This window comes from Moschus berezovskii, chromosome 2, assembly GCF_049115385.1.
Source record: "Moschus berezovskii isolate FMDL1 chromosome 2, NW_MosBer_1.0, whole genome shotgun sequence".
NCBI lineage: Eukaryota > Metazoa > Chordata > Mammalia > Artiodactyla > Moschidae > Moschus > Moschus berezovskii.
In genome coordinates this window covers 101,856,170-101,879,872 of record NC_142461.1, presented here as the reverse complement: position 1 = coordinate 101,879,872, position 23,703 = coordinate 101,856,170, and the positions used below count along the sequence as shown (strand labels likewise).

At 35.3% G+C, this 23,703-nt stretch overlaps 1 protein-coding gene across 17 annotated transcripts in view; it reads left to right on the top strand.

Moving 5' to 3' along the window:
• The window catches only part of BAZ2B (bromodomain adjacent to zinc finger domain 2B), a 418,491-nt gene that overhangs the window by 73,306 nt on the left and 321,482 nt on the right, over positions 1 to 23,703 (top strand). For 15 of the 17 annotated variants that reach the window (XM_055397444.2, XM_055397442.2, XM_055397446.2 and 12 more), the window contains exon 1: positions 12,562 to 12,996. The gene's annotated coding sequence lies outside the window, so the exon portion shown is untranslated. Of the gene's footprint in view, positions 1 to 12,561; positions 12,997 to 22,166; positions 22,250 to 23,703 lie in introns of those variants that run through there. The other 2 variants (XM_055397433.2, XM_055397431.2) reach the window with 2 other exon arrangements.

Sequence of the window (23,703 nt, the reverse complement as noted above, 5' to 3'; positions counted from 1 at the left end):
TGTTGTTGTCATTTTTAAAGATTCAATATAAATTGTTTCCAGGTGCTTCTATCATTTGATTTGCCTCTCAGAGGATAATTTCTCTCTCCAATAGACTCTCTTCAGTCAAGAATGGGAAAGAGAGAAAGGTTATAAATATATGGGGGGGCGGAGAAGTACTAAAAAGTAATTTTAATGCACTTGGGCTGGGATATGTATATATATATACACACATATATATCTATATCTATACTTACATGTATACATAGTGTGGCCTATATATGTGTGTATGTGTGTGTGTGTGTGCTGTGCTGTGCTTAGTCGTTCAGTTGTGGCTGACTCTTTGTGACTCCAGGGACTATAGCCCGCCAGGCTCCTCTGTCCATGGGGATTCTCCAGGCAAGAATACTGAAGTGGTTTGCCATGCCCTACTCCAGGGGATCTTCCCAATCCAGGGTTTGAACCCAGGTCTCCCGCACTGCAGGCGGATTCTTTACCATATGGGCCACCAGAGAAGCCCATTTATATATACATACACATACACACACATATATATATATGTCATACTGTGCAGCATGCAGGATCTTAGTTCCCCAACTAGGGGTGAACTGTGCCTCCTACAGTGGAAATGTGAAGTTCTAACCACTGGACTGTCAGGGAATTCCCTGGGCTAGGATATTTTAAGGTCATTGACTCTTTTAAAGAAAACATAATGACATTTTTTTTTTTTTTGGTAAACTATACAAAGATCATGGCATCTGGTCCCATCACTTCATGGGAAATAGATGGAAAAACAGTGGAAACAGTGTCAGACTTTGTTTTTTTGGGCTCCAAAATCACTGCAGATGCTGATTGCAGCCATGAAATTAAAAGACGCTTGCTCCTTGGAAGGAAAGTTATGACCAACCTTGATAGTATATTAAAAAGCCGAGACATTACTTTGCCAACCAAGGTCCGTCTAGTCAAGGCAATGGTTTTTCCCGTGGTCATGTATGGATGTGAGAGTTGGACTGTGAAGAAGGCTGATCGCCGAAGAATCGATGCTTTTGAACTGTGGTGTTGGAGAAGACTCTTGAGAGTCCCTTATACTGCAAGGAGATCCAACCATTCCATTCTAAAGGAGATCAATCCTGGATGTTCATTGGAGGGACTGATGCTAAAGCTGAAACTGCAATACTTTGGCCACCTCATGCGACGAGTTGACTCACTGGAAAAGACTCTGATGCTGGGAAAGGTTGGGGGCAGGAGGAGAAGGGGACGACGGAGAATGAGATGGCTGGATGGCATCACTGACTCTGTGGACATGAGTTTGAGTGAACTCCGGGAGTTGGTGATGGACAGGGAGGCCTGGCGTGCTGTGATTCATGGGGTCGCGGAGAGTCGGACACGACTGAGCGACTGAACTGAACTGATTCTGTTGAAATAACAAAGCATCACACAAATACAAAATAACGCCTTCCAGTATTCTTTTCTCTAAAGATGAAGACACTAAAGCAAAGGAAGTATTATTTCAATATTGTACTTCTCAGAGCAAAAGCAGATATAAAACCACACAGTGTCAAGTTTATTAAACCAGCAGCAAAATAATAAATATTATGTCTAGCGAGAACTCAGAATCAACTGTTGGCAAAATTCCTTTAATGTGGTACTTTGAGACACTATAATATCAATGATATATAATAAGAAAGCATAGTCTATCTGCTCTATAACATGTGCGTGCTAATCGAAACTTCATAGTTGGATACCACCTTCTATAGAAGGAGCACACATGAGCCTTTTATTATTGATGAGGGAGAAGTCGTAGACAACTTCTTGTTTGTTTTTATTTTTAGTCACTAACAATTCATGCTTAAAGGGGAAGAAATTTTTAAAATTTGCTTTGTGATTATTTTTTGAACCAAAGATTTTTCTGGAAAAGGTTTGTTGGATTCAGTATTGACAGAGTACAAGCAAAATACAGAAACATAACTACACTGTTTACAGTTAGAGAGTTGACTGTTGAATATTAATTCTCATAGTACATTATTCCCAGAGCACAATTGTCTATAAACAATATGGACTGTGATCTTGATTCAGTTTTTAAAGGAAATCATGAAAACTGCACTTATGACTGAATTTTGGTCCTTGAGTGTATATTTTTCAAAATGCTGTGAAATAGAAAGCTCTTGTTTTTCGACTTGAAACAGGCTAGCTGTCAAGAGGGCAGGTAGTTGTGAATTTTTGAAATCTGATATGAGATTGAAATATTTCTTCATAGGAATACCCTGGCTGTCCAGTGGTTAGGACTGGTGCTTTTACTCCCTGATCCAGGTTCAGTCCCTGGTGTTGAAACTAAGACCCCACAGGCCATATGGTTAAAAATAAAATAAAGTAACTTTCATGACCCTAAAAAAGACTGTTTCTGTGATTTCAGACGGCTTGTTCCAAGGCACGTATCAGTACCTTGTAGAACTTAAAAACTGCCTTTCAGAGCTAAATTATTACAGAGTTTAGTGCTGAAAATAACACATTAGGACAGACTATAATGCAAAGAAGCTTTTATTACTGTGAGATGGATTCTTTCACAAATCAGGATATTCATTTTCCTTCCCCCATCTCCACCAGAAAAAAAATAACCACTTCTAACAGAGAAGCCTGGCAGGGTACAGTCCATAGAGTCACAAAGAGTTGGACATAACTGAAGCCCCTTAGCACACAGGCGCATGCAATGTGTATTCCTTTCACTTTCAATACCTCTGTTAGAGTATTTAACACGTTGTACCAGGTATTTTGGAGTATTTTCATTTCTCACTTGGATAGAGCACTCCTCAAGGTCTAGTGACTGTGATCCTCCCCAACAGAGGTGTATTGGTAAATCTTTGTGGATGTAAAAATATATACAACTTACAAAGAATAGCATATACAATACTGTATTGTAAAATCTACATAGCCAATTGATTCTTATAGAATGCTTTGGTTGATTTTTGCCAAATTCTTGTTTCTATAGCCCTATCTGTAGTCAGCCTATAATTGTGCAGTTGTTGAAGAATGTAGTGCTAACATACATAGTCATTGATATTTTTTTCGAAGAGTAAGATGAAAATGAAACAGTCCTTACTTTTTTCATCAATGATGTGACTTCTCACAATTTGTTAGTAGTTTTAAAATGGTTTAGAAAATTATTTCTCCATTTTTGTGCTATTTCAGTGTTATAATTTAATTTTATTAACTTTTTTAAATCATTTTTTAAAGTCTACACTATTAATAAAACATTAAGCTTATGCCCTGATTTATAGTGTTTGCTGATTTCTAGATTGTGAACATTCCCACGGTGGTCTATTTCAAGCTACCAATGTGACGTCACTGGTAATAGAGTTGGGAAGAGATGGGCAGTAACACACCATTGTATCATTTTTTTCTGTGGGGCATGAATAACCTTGAGGACATCAATACTAGTAAAGCATAATAAAATAAGTGATGAGTTGTATTTATTTTTAATATGTTTGAAGATATCACTTAAAAAGTAATAATAATATAATAAATAATATAAATATAATAAATAAATAAATAAATAATAGCTATGCTTAAAAAGTTGTTGTTCATTTGCCAAGTCTTGCCTGACTCTTTGCAACTCCATGGACTGCAGCATGCCAGGCTTCCCTGTCCTTCACTGTCTCCTGGAGTTTGCTCAAACTCATGTCCGTTGAGTCAGTGATGTTATCTAACCATCTCATCCTTAAAAAGTAGCTTGCAAAATTCTTAAAGATTTAACTTTTGACTACATGTCGTTGTATGATTTGGATTCATTATGCTGCTGCCCCTGTAGTGATCCCATGCATAACCTACATAGCCTTATATGACTGACTTGTTAATTATTTAATGCAGTGAACTTAATTATAGTCATCATCATGCCCTTGGCTTTTACAGAGTATTACTATGAGAAAGACCATACAGATGATGTCTATGCATTGGCTGTAAGATTGGGTTCAAATTTCAGTATTTTACTCCAAGGTTTTAAGTTTGTATTAATGAATTGCTTATTTTCTTATTTACCAGACAAGAATAGTATCCTGAACCCTCTTTGTTTTATTTTCCTTGAAACTCACAGGTAAATCGTATGCTTGATCACAGTAACTGTTCAGTTCAGCTCAGTTCAGTTGCTCAGTCGTGTCCGACTCTTTGCGACCCCATGAATCACGTACAGGCAAATAACATTAAAAAATTTTTTTAATCTTATGTTCAAATCTTGTTACATATATGTATCTACCCGTACATACATATATATCATATACACACCTTTATACATATATATGTATACATACAAATACAATTTCAAATAAGGGAAATCAATCCTGGGTGTTCATTGGAAGGACTGATGCTAAAGCTGAAACTGCAATATTTTGGCCACCTCATGAGACGAGTTGACTCACTGGAAAAGAGTCTGATGCTGGGAAAGGTTGGGGGTGGGAGAAGGGGATGACAGAGAATGAGATGGCTGGATGGCATCACCAACTTGATGGAGGTGAGTTTGAGTGAACTCCGGGAGTTGGTGATGGACAGGGAGGCCTGGCGTGCTGTGATTCATGGGGTCGCGGAGAGTTGGACACGACTGAGCGACTGAACTGAACTGAACTGAACTGAAGGTACATTTGGTATGAAATGTTGAATAACCTTAAATTGTTTCCTTTATTTACCAGCTTTCAAAATAATGAGATGGTTCCCTAGCATTCTTCAAAGGTGAATAATGGGCTTTTTAAAGTATCACTATGAAATCATGTATTAAGTTGTATTTGTTATGCTGCAATCCATTTTAGTTATTCTTAAGAAGCTTAAATTGTCTCATTTTGGCCAGTGGGAACCAATTCAAGTTGGCTTTTTCACATTTATTCTCAAGTCCTTTTACATTACCCCAGTAGTCTTTGATAGTTTTCATGATTAATAGTATGATAGGATATTTTAGGCTTACCTTGAACATTTCCTATCCCCAAACTAGAATCAGCTTTTACTTCAAGGAATCTGTTTCAAGGGCAAATGATGTTTACTGTCAATAATTGGATACAAAAGTATGTGCTTGTTGCTACTGCATAGTCCCTGTTTTTAGGCCTTTACAGTGGGCAGAACTAAGAAATACATATATTTTTAAATGTAAAATATTATAGTTCATTCTGATATATCCAGTTCAAATTCATGATCACAGAAGTTTTGTGTAACTCACTGATTTTACATCTGTTGTTTTTTGTCCCTCAGCCAAAACACCAACTTAACTATCCATTTGCTTTTTCTCAGACTATGCATGCAATATAATTATAATAATGTGCCCGTGTGTGCGTGCTCAGTTGCTTTAGTCACGTCCGACTCTTTGCCACCCCATGGACTGTAGTCCACCAGGTTCCTCCATCCCTGGGATTGTTCATCCCTGGCAAGAACACTGGAGTGGGTTGCCATTTCTTCCTTCAGGGGATCTTGCTGTAGACGCGGGAGATTGAACCTGTGTCTGCTGTGGCTCCTGTATTTTAGGATTCTTTACTACTTGAGCTACCTAGGAAGCCCCTAATTACAATAACACCACCAACTAATACTACTAAACTGTGGCTGATGATAACAATTTAAGTTCTTGTTTTATTGTTGCTGCTTTAAAGTTTATTTCTTAGGTTAAATCCTATGAGGAAAGTACTGTTAAATTAATGTGTTTGAATATGGTTTTTAAAAATTCCTGGGACTTCCATGGTGGTCTACTGGTTAAGACTCTGTGCTTTCAATGCAGGGGATGCAAGTTCATTCCCTGGCCAGGGAACTAAGGTCTCACATGCTGCATGGTGTGGCAAAAAAAAAAAAAGAAAGATAAAAAACTACCATGTTTAAAGTCACTTAGAAATGTTCTGTATGGTTATGCCACCAACTCCATACATAATTAAGTTTACTTATTTCATTTAGATAGGATCACTTTAAAATTTTAATGTATTTTTGTTTTATAATTTGTAAATTATATTTATATATATTCTCTGTTTCTGAAATCACATTTTTATGAGAAAACTTCCTGTTATTCCATCTTTGCTCCTCTGTTTCCCTTCCTTTTTACAGGTAACCATTTTTAAGGGCTTCCCTGCTGGCTCAGATGGTAAAGAATCTGCCTGCAATTTAGGAGGCCTGGGTTTGATCCCTGGGGTTGGGAAGATACCCTGAAGAAGGGAATGACAACCCACTCCAGTATTCTTGCCTGGAGAATTCCATAGACAGAGGAGCCTTGCAGGTTACAGTCCATGGAGTCACAAAGAGTTGGACACGTCTGAGCCACTAACACTATGTGTTTTAAGGTTTTGACTTTTCATTTAATTTAAAAAGTGAGATAGATGAATGGTAATATGCCATAGATGCTTTTTTCCACTTTGATATTTTTACTTAATATATATACTGGTGTTGACAGTGAATTACTTTATATTGCATATATTCTTTATTCCCTTTTAAACATTACATAGTACTTCACTGTATGTATGTACCGTAATTATTCAGCCATTCCACTATGATGGTCTTGTGGGTTATTTCCATATGTTAGCCTAAAACAATGAAAAGCAGTTATTTTACCAGCAAAAGGGGGGTTTCTTAGGGAGCGACACAGAATTGCAGTTTGGGAGATGCAACTGTGTGAACCACAAGCAAGTTCAATAAAGCAAAGAAAATTATTATAGAGGAGATGGGAGAGTCAGGAGAGATGTTGATAAAAAGTCCATTGGAGGAAACCAAGAATGCAAAGTGTAATGGCTCTTAATTGACCGAGTTGTGACAGTCCCATTGGCTGAGCCAGGCAATCTCTTCCTCTTGCTGGCATTTGTAGTAAAACCATATTACTTCCAGGGGGAGATGCATGGTATGTCTCTTTCTGTTGGGATCTGTGTGGACTTTAACTGGTACAGCTCCTTCTTTTGACCTTCAGACTACATTTTATTGAGGATTCTGTATTAATTTTCATAGAAACTTTTGCTATAAGAAACAATGCTTCAATGAATAACTTCTTTTTTTCAGTGTTGGTCAGATTCTTGGAAGTGGGATTTGCCAGACAAAAAGTAAAATGTATATGTAACTTTGCTAGATTCCATGAACATCTATTTTGTTGGGCTTTTTCTATTTTTCACTCTAATAAGCAATATTTGAGTGTTCCTTTTCCCTACAACTGCCTTACTAACAGGCTGTGCTGTGAAAATTTTGAATTTTTCCCAATTTGTTGGGTGAGACATAGTATCTCAGTGATTTTAATTTGCATTTCTCTTATGAAGAAGGTTGAGAATGCTTCTATTTAAGGGGTATTTGCATTTCTTTTTCTGTGAAATGTCTGTTCATATCTCTTGCCATTTTTCTCTCAGGGTGTTGCTGTTTTATTCATTTTTAGATACTCTTTATATGTAAGGTTATTAAATTGTCTCTTATATGTTACAAATGTTTTTCATATTTTCACTTCATCTAGTTTTGACCATTGCTAGGAACATTTTCCCTACTCTTCACTTACAGAGGAATTGACCCATAATTTCTCCTAGTACTTGAATGGTTCAAATGTTTATATTTAAATATCTGATCTTTTTGAAATTTATTCCTGGAACAGATCCAAATTCATCTTTTTCCTTATGACTACTCAGTTATCTCAACACCACTTATGAAAAAGTCCATCTTTTCTTTACTGCTTTGAGATACAGCTTTTATCTATGTTAAATTTTCATATATATGCACTTGGGTAATTTCTCAACTTTCTATTTTGTTTATTGGTCTTTTTTTTTCATGTGCCAATGCTATCATTAAATTATTAAGCCTTTATAGCATATTTAATATCTGATATGACACCCCCCCCCACTCTCAATGTTCTTTTTCAGGGTTTTCTAGGCTTTTCTTGTTTTGTTTTTTAATTCCAAATGAATTTTATAATCAATTTATGCTGGTAGCAACATTCTTTTTATTTTTATTTTTTGGCCTCATGGCTTGTAGGATCTTAGCGCCTCCACCAGGAGGAACCTGTGTCCCCTATAGTGGAAACGTGGTCATAACCACTGGACTGCCAGGGAAGTTCCTTAACAGTGTTCTGAATCAGCAGTGTTTATTGGAAGCACTATCAAGAGTTTTTTAAAAAAGAAAATAAACACTTGACCCCACCCAGACGTAGTGAGTCTCTAGATACTGGGCCTGGGTATGCACATTTTGAAAAAACTGTTCAGTTGATTTTAATAATCCCATTTAAAAATGACCTATAAAGCATAAATTCAAGTTCTAATTCCAGACTAACTTATGATTTGTTTTCCCTTATGTATTCTGTATTCTGGACCTGACTAAATGACTGCAGCAATTGCCCAGTTCCCTAAGCCAGAAATTTAGTTTTCCTTTAATCCTTCCTTTTCTTTAACTGAGTTTGTCACAAAATCTACATTTTACTTTGCTTTAAACCTCCAGTACCACTGTCTTTTACCATTTTCTCATGGTCTCTTAAGATAACTCTTCATAATATAGTCTATCATCTTCACTATCTAGTCAGTTAATTTTTTCCTAAAAATAATGTTGATCATGTTACTTCTTTGCTGACCTTTGTTGGCTTTCAGGATAAGTTCAACCAAGGCACATAAGGCCTTGCACTCACATGTCCCAGCCTCCTTTTCCTCCTTAGTCCCTGTTATTCTACAACTCACACCGAGTATTCCTGTTACACTGAATTTCTGACTACTGGATGGACATCAGACCTGGCAGCTTTTATAATACATTTATGGTTTCTTTCTTTCACTTAGAATTTGCTCCCGCCTTCTTTGCCTGCTAAGCTCTCAGTATTTGAGATGCAGTTCAAATGGCCTTTCTTTGATAAAGCTTTTATATAGACTCTTAGTCAGAATCAGTAGATCCATCCTCTTTATTCTAGCGAAACTTTATCATTTGTATCTTTATAATACGATTTTTTTAAGTCTCTGATATCCCAGAAATTTCACACTTTCAACATCAACTAGAATGTGAGCTTTCATGTTTTTTCCAGCCTCTAGCAGAGTTCATAGCATATAGCAAGCACTCAAATGTTTGTTCAGTGAATGAAAACAAATAAACCTTCATTAGTCTGGACTGATTGAAACAGAAACAAGACATGACAGTGGCCAGGTGGTTCTGCTATTAAGATCTCTCATTTGTTTGGCTTTTTGTAGTTCGTAGTCTGCCTAGAGTTTGTTCTCTGCACATGACAGTTCTTTACTCTCTGAAGGTCCATGTAACCGAACCTACTGTAGGATACCTGTCCATCTTTATCTCTTCCTGTTTATGAAGTTCTGTCTTGGTCCTAAGAATAGATAATGCTTTATAAAAAAAAGTACAACTTAGTCTATAGTGGTAGAATAATTAATTTATGGTACTAATTTAGATTAATTATTGGTATGAATAATTAGTCTAGGTGTATGTCACATATAGAATTGTACTTATATTGGCAAAGATCTATTTGATCATTAAATTCTTTTATAATTCTGTACATGATCCAGTACTAATTGAGATGATGAACTTAAGTAGAAGACTAAGTGCTATGGGAGCCAAATTATTTTGTAACTTACAATTATTTTTCTCCCCCCCAACTCTATGACTATGATGCCATCTTTGAAATAATCAAATGTGGTAACATGAAAAAGGGAAAGAATCATATTTAAAAATAATTTAACCATAACTTCCTAGTAAGCGGGTATCAAATACTAGAGTAATCCAGTTTAAAATTTTTAATGTTTCATTATTTTTAAATCAGTCTTAAAGGTATAGATTAAATTGGATAATAATATATTTGAATTATCAAACACCAAATTATTTTAAACATATTTTAATATAAAAATTGAAGTTTGTTAAAATAGAGAAATTCATTTTATTATATCAATCTATGAGTTTTTCACTTGTCAGCTGTATTTAAAAAATATTTTTCAAACTATGTAAAGAGCCCTTGATGATAATAAAAATAGTTTTTAAATATTTTAAACACACCAAAATCAAATTCTTTACTATTACCACATTTACCCTTTATTCCAACCTTTGATGACACACTTAATTTTAAGTTACTTCATTATTCAGCCAAGAGAAAAAAAACTTTGGGTTATATATGGCTTCAACTTGAAATTATACATATATATGTAAGTTAGTCACTTTCATTATCTGTGTACCATTTTTTCTATTGATTAGGCATATATTAAAAATTTTAATTACTAAAGTTTTCTTATGTTAAATAGTTTTCCCCACAGTGCTTTCTGAAAAAACTAGCCAATGTAGATTACATATTCTTATGAAACATTGTCTGGAAAGCCAGTGTACCATCTTCAAAGCCAGTATTATTATTTCAACATTTTACTGGAACCAAACTTCGAATTATGCTTTGCAGTCTATTTTAAAAGTATTTAAGTAAGTAAAAGATACATTCTTAGTTATCTAAGTTATTCAAGTGTGCCACAACTTTATTTCCAGAGAAATGTTTTAAGAGAATTCTTATATGAAAATTGAAACAATTTGAATCTATTTCTTTTTATACTTTCAAAATTGAATATTTACAGCAGTAATGCTAATATTAGACAAAATGTCTGAAACGGATTGTTGAAATATTAATATTAAAATACTTTATTTACACATAGAAATATCAGTGAATTGTCCTGTTTGCTTCCAAATACTTAAAAATACTGTTTTGAGTAGTGACCCCTATTATATAAAATGCATCAACTTTTTTACATGTTACTTTGCTAAAGTAACATCTAAATGCTAGCTTTCCACACTTATACTGGAATCTGTAGTTTTCTTTAACATTATTAGTAAATTTTGATATTGTGGAACTGTTGACCCAGTCATACATGTACAGAACTTGGCCTTTGAGTTAATTAAATATGAGTTAATAATATATTATAAGGAAATTATTATCCTTATTACAGTTATTAGGTAGTTACTCAAATTATAGCTTCAAAGGAATGCAGAGCATGGAAAACTCAGGATTAAATTATGCATTTGAACCTTAGGCCAGCTTTTACTGTGGAGACAGTTTTCTGCTAAGACCAGAATTGTATGTCATTGAAATTAAATGCTTTTCTGGGGATGGAAGGTTCCAGTTTTTAATGAAATTACTGAGTGTGGTGTAGTGAAATGATTAAAATCTGTATTCCGGGAATGTGGCAGGGAAAAAAAATCAATAAGTGCTAGCACAGCTTTGCTGCTCAATGTGAATCCCGAGAATGAAATAAACTATTACAAAAATAATAATTAAAAACATATCAGCACATTAATTTATTTAGCATCAGTCTCCTGAGACATCATCTTCACTAATTTTTAGCATACATTTTACTATGTAATGAGCAGCCTTCTTTTCAGATATCCCTATTAGACAGGCAGTATTTCTGCCCTTCCCCCAGTGCTCCTGCATTGCAATCATTGTACTTGCACTTATTATGTTACAAATGACCGAGGTAAGGCTGACATTCTCAGTGCATGCAAAAAGACCTAGTCTGCCAAGCTTTTTTTTTTCCTAATGAAGCAGCTTTGTGAAATCTCCCCATGTGTTAATACTAATGAAGATCCTCCAGCACAATTAAAATCACAGCCAGTGGCTGAAGAGGAAACATAAAACAATAGCATCTTTTAAGATACATTTATCCACATATGCATGTACAAAATATACATATATGGTCAAATTATTTTTCTATAGGTTACCTTTCACTTACTCTTCATCCTGAAAATTAAATTATGCAGTTTTTAGTTATATGAACTTTTGAGACGTTTAATGTGTTCCAGGGGAAAAACACTACCTCAATGAAAAAAAAATTTAATTATTTATCTTCTTTGGTAATAAAGCGTTACTAAGGATAAGGCCTTTAAAAAATTTTTTTTTTTTTTTTTTTTTTAGGAAACTACAGGGTGGTGTGCTGTAGGAGGGGATGGGGTGTACTTCACCTTTAGTTTAACTTTATTGGTTTCAGGATGTTGAAATTGGTGGAAGAAAATGGAAGGGTAAAATATAGGAAGTTAGAAAAAATTGTGGGGTAGACAAATAGCATACCTCGTGTGTAATTTAAAGATGGAGCAATAGGTTACCTAGTCTTAACTTGATTTTTTAAATGTTCTAATTCCTACAATTAGCTATCCTCTCCCCACCTTTTTTGCCTTTTCAGAAGTGTGTGTGTGGGGACTATTGAGGTTACCTTTTGCAGTTTTAACGTTTAACTTTAAAACGACTTATTATTTTAACGTTTTATTTAAATTTTAACTCACTACATAAACATTACAGCAGCTTAACCTGCCTGGCTTAGGGCAGTAGCATTTTATCCTGGGACCATTTTGCGTCCTGCTTTTTATTTTGAGTTCCAAACATATTACATTTAGTTGACTTTTAGATTTTAACCAAATTCTGAGTTTACAGACAAAGTTTCGGTGAACATGGTTAATCTACGCTCCCTATTCACCCGTGTACTTTTTTTTTAAAATTACGTTTTCAATCCTATTTTCTGTCTTCTCTACTTTTAAAAGTAAAACAAAACATTAGAGTTCCTTAACTTTTTCCTGGAACAAGAATCGGTGCAAACTCAAAGCTACAGGATTCTTGGGAGGAAGAAGCCACCCCCTCCCTCCCTTGGCTACTTTAGGAGCTGATGGGTCATTTATTATTGGAACTGAAATGGTATAAACAATTCTCTCTCTTTTTTCCCTTGTTAACAGCAACTTTCATTGTTAGAGAGAGGAGAGAGAGAGAAGCCTTGTTGGTTGACGTCACTTGGTTCATGAAGCCTTCGCCTAGAAGTGAAGCTGCTGAACAAACCTTGAGAAGAATCATCTCCTGCTTCAATCTGCTGCTGGATAGGAACTAATCAGAGAGAGAGAGGCGGAAGACGGAGAAGGAGGGCGTCCAGGGCTTTGCCGATCACTAATCTCACCTCCACTCCAACTCTCCTTATACTTTTCTTGCAAAAATAATAATAGAAATAAGGAGGTGGTGGGGTTTCCAAAACAAAAATCGTAACCTTTAACCATCTGGGGAAGGCAAAAATCCCATCCACCGCAACTCTCAGTTCGAAAGTAAAGGTGAGTTTAAAATCCTCGGGTGTGAGGGGTGCGGGTGAAGATGAAAATTCCAAATATTGTAAAGCCGTTTGAAACCGAAAAAGAGAATAAACTGCCCTGCTGCGAGTGGGTTAGACTCCGGAGTTGCTTATCTGGAGGCGCTTGCCCTGCCCGCCCTGCCCGCCCGGCCGCGGCTGTTTACCCTCGCCGGTCGGTGTGTCTCTTTGTTGTGCTGGCTGGAAGTCTGGGGTGGTGCTCGGGGTCCCGATTGCAGTTTGGGGGAGGAGGACGCGGAGATGCGCGGTCCTGGGTGGGAGCTGGGGAGTGCGGTCTCAGGAGAACGTAAACTTTATTCGTAGCCGTCAGTGCGGGACTTCGGTCTAGCAGGGCCGCGGGCCGTGCCTCCCCCGGCGTGGGCAGACGCTGCCGCCGCGAGTCCGCCTCCTTTGTGCCGGCCTCCCTGCTCGGCCGCTGGCGCTTCGCGTGTCCTTTTTCCTCCCAGAGGCTTCCAGCGCTCAGTCGCCGCCAACAGTTTGGCTTCTCAAAAAATCACCTCTGGCACGGTTGCGATCGCCGTTCCTACCCGGGAATAACCGCTGCTCCCCCCATCCCCGCCGGGGTAATTTCAAGATACCCCCCCCCCGTCCGCCTACTGCTGCCCTTTTCTGCCTCCGCCCCCTCTTCCCTGTAGGACTGATAAGCTGCGCCTGCCACCCCCCACCCCCAATTCGGGTCTCTTTGCTCTCTCTCCCCGAGTAGCTTGGGGCTTGGGAGTTTACAGAAAGTGTGCTGGGTGGGGTAGGGTGGGAGTAGGGGCAGGTGGAACTGGGAAAAGATCTCGATACCTGGAAAGTCTGTTTCAGTACGTAGAGATTAGAGGAGCAGAGCTTTTCCTACAGTAATGACTGTCTCCTAGCAGTTCTTCCCCGGGAGCTGCCTCCTGTTCTCAACTCTTCGCTCTTTTAATCTTTTTTTGCTCCCCTTCCCCCCCTCCCTTCCCATTCGCGGCTCCTCTCCTCTTAAAGTAATTCCACGAACCCCAGAAATGGGACTTGGGAAAGGAAGGAAATGTTTGGAGAGTCAGAACTGGCCCTGCTGTTTGGGAGATTTTCCTTTCTTTTCTCTCCTTCTGTATTTATCTTTTGTGTGTTTCTTCCTTATAAAGAGAGAAGCAGCTGCAGTCCTTGGCCGAGTTGCTGAAATTTATCCCTTTGTGTATATTACAATATCCTCCATTTTTTTTCTCTCTGCCCTCTAAACAACAAGCGTTTCGCCATCTTGGGCAATTTTTATTCCCAAGTCTCTCTCTCTTTTTTTTAACTTTTATTTTTCAAGGACTGGGAAGAAACCTTAGAAAGTCAAAAAGTGTGTCTGGTTAAGATTCAAAGTTTAGGGAATGTTCAGGGGGCCCAGTGACGTCATGTAAACTTTATGAAGAAATTTTACCAGGAGTAAATTTTTCGCTTAATTTTTTCCCTGTTTTAAGCGACCATGTGAAAGTTATGTAACTTACAGGTTAACGATAAGCTGTTCTGCTTATTTTTGTGTCCTGCTCTCAAAATGAGCCCTCGGTGTCTGCACATTTTATGTTTTGGTAACAGGTGGAAAACTATGTGCGAAAAAATGGTGGAAACAGTGGTCTTTGGTATTTACCAGGCTTTTGTGTATGTTTTTTATACTTTCAAGGATTTGAATATTTGCATGTTTCCTTTTTTATTTACTCTACTCCTGTAGATTTTTCTTTAATCAGCTTGGTTAATATTTATGTATACTTATTTTAGATGACCTAGATCCCTTTTTGTAATTAACAGTTCTGTTTTTTTACATATTTCTTTGCATTTTGAAGATACAGTTTTCAAAAAAAGCTAGAGATACTGGATACTTTAAAAACATAGTAGCAGATATTAAGTAAAATGATATTAAGTAAAACGATTGGTGAAAATACAGTGTTTAAAAGGCAACATTGATTTAAAAATATATTTTATAATCTCAAGCTATATGCTCTTTTGTCAGCCATTATGAAAAGATAAACAATAAAAACTTGTGGTGTTTTAATTTGCTTGTCTAAAATAGTTTTTCCCCTCACTAAAGTTCGGTTGGTCACATGATCAAACTTAATGATATACTGACTGGTATATAAATAAGAGGCAATGCAAATTGAATGGGAAAGTGGAATTCTATCTCCTGTAGTCATTTTCAGTCAGCATATTTACTTCTAACAAGGACATGAAACTGTCTGTATTTAATTTGCATTCTCTTTGTCTTCTGGGTTGGGGAAAAACACTGACTACCATTAACTCAAAAAAAGCTAATAGAAACAATTCCAAGTACATTGAAAGATTTGTCTAACACATAAAAACTTAGGTTGTATGTGGTATGTTTCTGTCTCTGCAGCAGTCTTATTTGGTGTTATCTGCTATGCTATTTATTTAGAGATTTGCTTTATGTAAAACGCAATACAGAAAGCTTGACTGAATTGAATGTCTGACATTTATGTGAATTGTAGGTAGGTGAAAAATGTTTAAATAGTTAAAAGCACATAGAACAGATGGTTCTAAATTATACATGCAACAAAGGACTAGAAGATTTGGCAGATTATAAATGGCAAGCACAGAGGATAAGCAGTTTAAGAAAATGGGAGTTAAGTACGTTTGATGTCTCACACCTATTGTAAACACTGTACATACTGTCACTGTGCTGCATAATCAATAACTTCCACACATTGAAGCTCTTATAAGTTTCAGATAGAAAAGAGCAGATTTTATAGATGTTTGAAATGAATGGTTGAATGTAAAAGTATTTAAAGCCTGTGATGCTGTGATGAGTTTTTCTCTTTTTTTAAAGAAAATAAAATTATATGCTTTAAAATAGGAAATTATTTGTAAGAACTTAATGTTGTATTCATATAATGGTTTGGACAGAAATAGGAGTAGATACATATTTTGAAATACAGGGGATAGTATATTTGCTGTTATATGTTATACTAGGGCTGAACTGTAGCAGCGTTTACTGTTTCAGACACTCTTGAACAATATTTTTAGACTCTTCAGTATTGAAAATGCATTTATTAGAATACTGTTCGCATAAGTTACTAAACACATTAAATGAAAGAAGGACATATGTTAGTAATACTTTTTGAGTTTTGTATGTAAAATAATAATAAGATTTTACTTGGTAACTATAGTTTACTCTCAGTTTTTAAAATGGAACAATTTATATGTAGTTTTGCCTTTCTAGAACAATCTGAGTAATATTTTGCATTTTCAAAAGATTTAAAATAACTTATTCAACTTGGCAGAAATTTGTTTTTATTTTTGTAAGCCATTTATTTAAAATGCATATGAGATTGTAATGGAAACCTTGGAATTTTAATTCTGTTGCCCTTTTTCCCATTTCTTTGTTTGCATGTTTATTATAGAACTACAGTGTAAAGGAGCAGATGTTTTGCCAAACATCCTGATGTGTTGCTTTTTCTTATGGGAGTGCATAACTGTTCCTTCTGATGCATCAACTTGACAGCTGGTTGATTTCATGGAACTGCTAAGAAGCCATTAGTGGTGTCATTGAATTGAAACAGAACAGTCACTCCCAGCTTGAACTGCAATTGTTAATGTCTTTGTTGCTACTTTTGTGTTACTATACAAGATGTAGGATATTACAGTTGCACAAAAGTTTAGTTTTTTGTCTTATCCCTTGAATTACTCAAAGTATGTGATGAAACTTGATTACTTTTAAGTTTAAAGATTTATCAAAGAAAGATTTTGAGCTGTAGTTTGTGTTTTTGAACTAGTCCTGGTTAGAACTATCAAAGGAAGATAGGATTTAGCACAAAGTGATGAGGCGATTTTGATCCCTGTAGGAAATAATTTTATCAAGGTTTAATGATTTTGAATAAACTTGATATTCTGAGGAATTAATTACCTTGTGAGGTTAAGAAATTTTTGATTCTATTTAATTAAATATTTTATATCATGAGACTTTAAAAATATTGTGCTTTTATAAATGTTGACTTGTTTGATTAAACATTTCTTTAAACTTTTGTTACAGAAGATAATCAGAAGAGAGAATAGTTAGTGACAAAAAGGGCAATGTAGGGTTTAATTTCCTTTATGAAGAGGTAAAATAACATTCAGTAATGGACTAGCAATCATTTAAGATTTTAAATTTTGAAATTATATTTTTATTTTACTAGTAACTTTTATTGGTAGTTTCAACTATCATACTGTAGTACTAAAATGGTGTGGGATCATCCATTGGTGCCAAGGCATTTTCAGCTTTTTCTAATTACTTGCTTTATTTTTTTCTTCAGTGGGAGAGGAGATAGAAGAGGGGGAGAATAAGAGTGATAATCTCAACAGAAGAAAACACATTTTAAAACATCTGTGTAAAAAACTTAAGGATGATGAGTTTAAGGATAAAATGTAACTTATCACTATGTTAAAAGATATTTTCTAGTTCCAATATTTATTGATTTTTAATTTTAAAATCTCTAGACTAACAATTTTTCAGAGTATGACATTTATAACATACTTAAAATAGTTTACCTTTAAAAGAAATTCTTAAAATGTGAAAGTGATGATTAGAATAGATAATTTGCTGAGTTAAATCCCATTAAAAGGACTTCTTAGACAATATAAACAAATTTAAACACTTAAAATACACCGCTGAGTGATTATGATTTCCTGAAATCATAAGTTTATGAAAATGCTTTACCTTTAAATAGATCATGCATTACTGAGACTAAAGGTAAAATTTATACTCAGGTAATAATAGTTACTTTTACATAACCTTTTGATATACTCATCATGCAGTTTCTTAAAATTATTCTATTAGCCTATGATTCAAATTTTAAGAAATATATTTACTCATAAAATATTTGTATCACGTCAGATATTCATATAAACTAAATGGTAAATTGAGCTGTATATTAAATGTAAACTTTTTTAAAGGAATGTCAGTGCTTAGCTCATTTTTAGAGATGATATAATTTTAATTGTAGTGCAATTTAGCATCCGAAATTTAAGTAGGAATTTTTCCACATTGGGTTTCTTAAAGGAAAGCAGTTCTAAACAGAAGAGTCATAAAAAGTTTAAACTTACATATGTAAGTTTATTTGTTGACTCTATTAACTTTGAATAATGAGCAATAAATATATTTGATTAATTTGCAATTACATATGGAGCTTAAACGAAAGTGAATTTACATGACTTTTAAATCTATTTTAAATGTGATGTGATTTGTGGCATCATAATACAGTCTGAGATGTAAAATATTTAAGAGACCTGATATTTTTAAGTTAAACACTGAACTTTTTAAAATGAATGGCTCTTAAGAACATGAGATGAAACTACTGTTTTTATCCTTCATATTTAAAAATTTACTCTGTAAGATAGTGTTTTTAATTTTTTTAAAATAAAATTAATGTTTTAAAAAGTTATATTTATAACTTATGACATTTGGCTTGTAGTTTGGTTTTTTAATGCCTTTCAAATGAAAATTAAATGTTAGAGAGAACCTTTACTGACTTTGTGTGTATACGTGTGCATGCTTGTGTATGTAAGGAAAAAGAAGCATTTTGTTTATAGATGATTATTGTACTTTAGTGATGTGTAGACATAATTGTGTGTTTTTCCTCTGTTTTCTCCTCTTAACACTTTTCCACAAGCATGCACTCATTAATCAAAGACGGTGCACTCCTGCTGAGGGCAGAGAGGTTCATCAAATTGGCAGTCAGTTTGGTGTAAAGAACGGTGTCCTGAAGCTCTTAACTCGCTGGGACATAAATAAATCTAAGGTCTTTGTATGCAAACCCTGGAGGTTAATACTGTATAATTCAATGTCCTGTCTTTGTTTTTATGATTGATGTTTTTAAATGTTTCAAGCTTGATGCAAGTCTTCTTGTAGGTCAGGTCTGACAATCTGATTGGCTGAAGTCAGAAAGCATTAGGTTGTCAGAAGGACTTTGAGTATGCTGCAGAGATTTTGATTTTTTTCCTTACTAGATCATTGTCATATTGCCTGAGCTGTTATAGGAATGTACCAATGATTGACATCCCCTGCTGTGATAATGGACCCAGTGCATGAAATGCCAATAGTTTGGTCCTATTTGTTCCAAAGCTTACTGCTATTTGTATCCTTAACAGAGCTAACATGTAGAACAAGCAAAACTACTGGGATTTCTCTGTAGAAATAGTGCTGGGATTTGGCTTTAACATGAATTGGTTGCATATTCATAATTTAAGAACAGCTGGTTACAGCAAGCACATAGTCATTTGCAAGCTATTATAAACCATTCCACTCACACATGGAGCCTGTGCTTAGTGGATATTTTTTTTTATTGATCTACCTGCATTTAAAATCTGGTCACTGCTGCTACAGAAGCTCTTCATTTTAGCTGTGTTTGCAACATAGAACAGCTTCAACTTTAAATATTTAATTTAAGCTAAATGCTGAATAAAATAAAGAAGCTTTGAAGGAACTAAATGTAAAAGGTCAATAATGTATATTACCCATCATATGTCTTGTTTTGACCCCAAACAACCAAAGATTATACAGACATTGTATGTTTTAAAAAGTATGTTTTATGATTTTGTCCATAGATGAATAATCAAATTATCTTTGATATGAAAAGATCATTAATTATATTTTACTAGTTAGGTATAGTTTTAAGAAACAATGCAAACAATAAGTTGTGGTTAATTAACCTGTAAAACAGTTTCATCTTATGTGTAGAAAAATGATAGTACTTTTAGTTTTGAATGATATGAGGCAAGATAGAAAAGAAAATCAACAAGATGTTATAATTGGATTAGAATAATGCTAACTCTAAAAAAATTTAGGAGTCTCTTCTGCCTTTAGGTCACTTCTGGAATATAAAGCACAGCTGTGCTATTACAGTATTGAAATGACATGTGTAAGCTAGTCCAGCTTTAATAGTTTCCTACATGTTGTGCTGCCTAGTAGTGACTGAAAAGAGAGAAGAAAACCACTGTATCTCAAGCTTTCAAAGAGAACTGTAGGAGGACAAAATGTTAAATGTGATTTCAGATATCCTGGTAGGAATCACGGGGAGCTTTGCCTTGATTTGTGTATATTAAAATAAGTGGATACCTGAGTGATTTACAATGGTGGTGATTATATTGAGCTTCCCACACAACATAGTGTTAGATTCACATGTGCTTGCATGTGTTTGTCCCCACACTAGATGATAAAGTAGCTTTCAGTGCTTCAAGGTTGAGTACCAATCCTAAGAGTGCATTTTACTCTTTCTTGCCTTCACAAATGGCTGGATATGTTGGTAATATAACAGAATATATGGCCAAATTTAATCTAGCTGATAGTAGACTGCATTTTTTTCTAAAAAATTGAAAGGTTATTAAAGGACGATGTGTTAAGTTTCAGTTTTGCATTTTATAAGATAATGACTTTATGTAGTTAATTTGCCATTATTTGAGTTTACATTGATCGTTCTGTGAATTATTCTCTGCCTTTTTTTTCATTCTGCCTTTTGACTATTGACCTTTCAGTTATTTTCCTGCTCTTTCACAGCTTAACAAAGAGTAAGCTGAGTTAGTGTAAAAGGAAGTAAATTTCAAATGAGTTTAGTTTCCCTTCCTTCTTCACTTCTTGGTAGATTAGATGGAGCGAAGTCCTCAGATTTTCACCAAAATGAAGGTTTAGGATTTTGTCTCCCTTTTCTGATTCTCATTATATAACAGGTAATTATATTTAGATAAAAAGAAAGGTGAGGTAATGGATCCATTTTTTAAAATATTAGAAACTCAACAAAACAGTAGAAAATTTAGACATTACTTGAAAACTGAATTGACTCAGTACCTGCAACTACAGGAGAATCACAGGTATTTGATGCACTTTTATTCCTCTACTACTAATAATTTGGGAAAAGGAGGGCAGCTGCCTTCATTCATCAAGTCTGTACAGTATGCTGTCTTCAAGCATACTCTTGGTGAGCTATGGAATAAAGTTTGTGAAAGCTCAGAGTAGGATAGAAATGACTTTTGTCTGGAATCATTAGAAAAGGTTATTTGGTTTAGACAGCTTTGAATTAGACCAAGAAGATGAATAAACTGAATATTCAGGGATCTGGAAGAAGTATCCAACTAAAACAGGACAACATGAGCCCCCTGTGGAGCAAATTAATTTAAACTAGGTCTATTGGGCATGTGGAGTAGTTGTGCAACATTGTTGAGGTCACCTTTGAAGGAAAAAAGGTTATGGGGTCCTGCTTTTCCATTGCTTTCAAAATTGACTGCTTGGCTTTCTATGGAGAAGGTGGGTTAATCAGTTTCAAATCATCCATTTCAATGATAGGGTTGTTTGTGGAAGCAAGGTTAAAACTGACAAAACTGCCCTTTCTGGTCAGTTAGTCAAATATTGTGTTTAAGATTAACCAGAACCACTTTCTTCTCCCTCATTCTTTTCTTATTCTCTTATCAGTGTTTTTTCTTTAAACCTAATGCATTGAACATTGCCAAGAACATTGAGCAAAGAGAGGACATCATTGCTGTTTTCCCTTTTTTAGATTTGGTGGTGAGGAACCAGCTTTCCAAGGGGGTTTGATGCCTCTGATTCAGAAAACACTTTTACTTCTTTTAGTTCCTTTGGATAAATGAAGACAGCCAGACAGACTGGCTGCACTGTCAATAATGGGAATATCCATAAGTACAAAAAGTAACAGAACATAAGCCCTTACTTTAAATTACATCAGTATTGAATTTCACTTATAATAGAAAATTCCACAAAGAGTAGAGAATATGAAAAAGAAAAATTAAAAAGTTCATACTCAAATGTAAAAGAAAGTCTTCATTTTCTGTGATTAGACTTTTCCTAACTTCATTGTTCGGAGAAGGCAATGGCAAGCCACTCCAGTACTCTTGCCTAGAAAATCCCATGGACGGAGGAGCCTGGTAGACTGCAGTCTGTGGGGTCGCTAAGGGTCGGACACGACTGAGCGACTTCACTTTCCCTTTTCACTTTCACACATTGGAGAAGGAAATGGCAACCCACTCCAGTGTTCTTGCCTGGAGAATCCCAGGGACGGGGGAGCCTGGTGGGCTGCCGTCTATCGGGTCACACAGAGTCGGACACGACTGAAGTGACTTAGCAGCGGCAGCAACTTCATTGTTGTTGTCCTAAGATAGTTGCATTCATTTCATTTTCCTTATTTGCAGTACTGTGATGAACATTTTCTTGAAGGGACGTGTTAGAAGAAAACTGAAAAATTTCTGTCTCGTCATTTCTTATCTTGATGATGGTGAGTTTTGAGTAAATTAAACATGGAAATAAGTGGAAATAAAAGGCTGTCTAGTATCTGAGTTTAGAAAGAAGTCATGCTTGTTACCTTTTCTGGTTTCTATGATGATGTGATTATTGAAATATAACTTCTGGACTTCCTTGGGAAAAGGGTCATTATTAACAAAAAACCATTACAGTGGTGTAGGAGGAAGCAAAGCCTATCTTGAGCATCTGGAAAAATGAGGAAGCAGCCTATAAGTCATAGGATAATGTATTTCTCCTTTTATGAGTTGTTAGTATAGCATACTGCAAGACAAAGTAACAGAGAAGGTGGATCAAACCTGTTTTAAAAGAAGAATACTGCAGGGGATTTCCCTGGTAGTCTAATGATTAAGACTCCCCACTTCTACTGCTAGGGTTGCAGGTTTGATCCCTGGTCAGGGAACTAAGATCCTTCATGCAGCACTGTTCGGCCAAAAATAAAAGGAGTAGTACAGAGCTAAAGAAAATGTTGGGGATAGGCAATAACAACAACAAAAAGAGCAGAGTTTTAAAGAAGGCTTTTAAATGGGGGTGCGGAGGAGTGTAGCATTATTATGTAATTGAGTCCTCTTGGAAAGTGTCAAGAGTTTCTTCATTCTGGGCTGAGTATCTTAACATTAAATTCTTGTATGTTGTTATGGATATTTTTAGTAGCTTGTTGAGAAAATAACTTATCTATGATCATACCTTGGGGATTTGAAGTAGGAAGTTGAAGGGTTAGGGAAGGGCTGTGTAAACAGTAAGATATTTGGTCCAGGAAGAGAATATGTAATATCTTTGGCCAGTTAGGTAAAACCTCTTTCCACTTCCTTCTCCAGAAAGAAATGTACTTGCCAAAATTCATAAAAGAGAAGAACTGGTTTAAATCGTATGTAAATGCTTTTGTATGAAGTGTGAAATGAGACATTAGGAACAAGGCATGCTCGGGGGAGGAAAGTAAGGGTTAGGAATGTGACCAGAATTTCCCTGTTTTTATTTTGAATAAAGTGTTCCGTGACATAGTATTGAATTTAACCTTTTCATTTCACCTTTTTCATTTTAGTATGAAATATGTTTTGTGAAATAGGTCATTTTTGGCAATTTATTGCAAATGTTTTATTCTTAGTAGGGAGCATTTGATATGTTGTAGCTGAAGTTCAGAGATAACAACTAAATGAAGCATGTGTGCCTGAGTAAAAATGAATGTTTGTTTCTATATTTGTAACCTTAGCACTTAACAAGTGAGCTATATATATATATATAGAAACAATCCCTTATTAATGTCTCATGTTTAGTACTCTTGTGATGTGCTGATGGTCATTAAATTGAGAACAAGAATTGGGTCAGCTTCTATTTTTTAATAACTAGAAATAATTCAAGGTGACCAGAAATAAAATGCATGGTCCATAATATGCTCAAGGAAAGAATGTACTTAGAAAGGATGTACATAAA